The following is a 1,471-nucleotide window of genomic DNA, read 5'->3' as shown; positions in this document are numbered from 1 at the left end:
ATGTTTTAGAACAGTGATAGTCAACCTTTTCCATCTCCTGACACACATAAACTAATTACTAAAATTCTGCAGCACACCAAAAATGTGTTTTTTGCCAATCCAACAACAAAAAAAGGTATAATTTTGATTCATTCAAACCAGACAGTTATTGTTCTGTTAGCTGTTGTCATTTTTTAATTTGACAATCTGAGGAAAAAGAGGTCAGTGCCTCTGACTAGTCAGGTATTTCATGTTTTAAAAATACTCATGGCAGCCCTAACCAGTTTGGCTCAGTGGATAGAGCATCGGCCTGCGGACTCAAGGGTCCCAGGTTCGATTCCGGTCAAGGGCATGTACCTTGGTTGCGGGCACCTCCACAGTGGGGAGTGTGCAGGAGGCAGCTGATCGATGTTTCTCTCTCATCGATTTTCTAACTCTATCTCTCTCCCTTCCTCTCTGTAAAAAATCAATAAAATATATTTTAAAAAATATCATGGCAAAAAGTGAAAAGTAAAAAAATATTCATGGCACACTGGTGGAAAATTACTGCTTTAGAACATGAAAATGGTATCAGAATCCTCTGTCTCTCAAAAGTTTGATAGAACTTGCTTGCAAACCTAGCTGGGTCCAGCTATCCTAATATATAAAAACCCTGGGTCCGTAACTCCGTAATGACTGGAGGTTCAACCAACCAGAAGTCAGTCCTGCAGTCAGTGCTGGGTTGCCGTGGCGACCTTCACAGCCGCTGCCATATGCTGTGGTATAAAACATAGTGTGCAAGTGACCAGAAGCGCAGGCACCACCTCCATGCCACACCCCCCCCACACACACTTCCATCAGTCCCACTGGCCCTGAGGCGCCTCCCCAGCTGTTTCTGGGAAGGGCGAGGCCTGAGGGAGGACCCCGCCCTCAGAGCGCCTGGAGCACCCAGAGGCAGATTACTAAGAGAAATTATGAATTTGAATGTTGCATTTGGTGGGAAAGTTCTCCTTCTTGGAGGGGATTTTCAATAATGTCTCAGTATTGTGCCACATGCTATACAATCGCCCATAGTACAGACGAGTTTAAAGTACTGCAATGTTTGGGGATGTTTCAGAAAGTTGTCTCTTAAAACAAGTATGAGATCAGAGGATTCTGCTTATAGTGAACCGTTAGTAAAACTTGGAGATGGCAAACTGGATAGCAATTTTCCTTTAGGAATGGATATTATTGAAATCCCCTGTGAAATGATTTGTAACAAACCTATTACTTAAGCTACCTTTGGAAATAGTATATCTATAGATAATATTTAAATATATCTAAATGTGCAATTCTTTGTCCAAAAATATGAGCATGTTCAAAAATTAAATGAAGAAATTTTGGATATACTCGGAGATTTTCACACGTATTTGAGTGATGATTCCATTGATTTTTAATAGTATTTCTCCTTTGGGAATGCCATGTCATAAATTAAAATTGAAAGTGGGTGCAATCATCATGCTACTGAGCACTG

This window comes from Myotis davidii, unplaced genomic scaffold (genome assembly GCF_000327345.1).
Source record: "Myotis davidii unplaced genomic scaffold, ASM32734v1 scaffold534, whole genome shotgun sequence".
In the NCBI taxonomy this organism is placed as follows: domain Eukaryota; kingdom Metazoa; phylum Chordata; class Mammalia; order Chiroptera; family Vespertilionidae; genus Myotis; species Myotis davidii.
Note: the sequence above shows the minus strand (reverse complement) of the source record.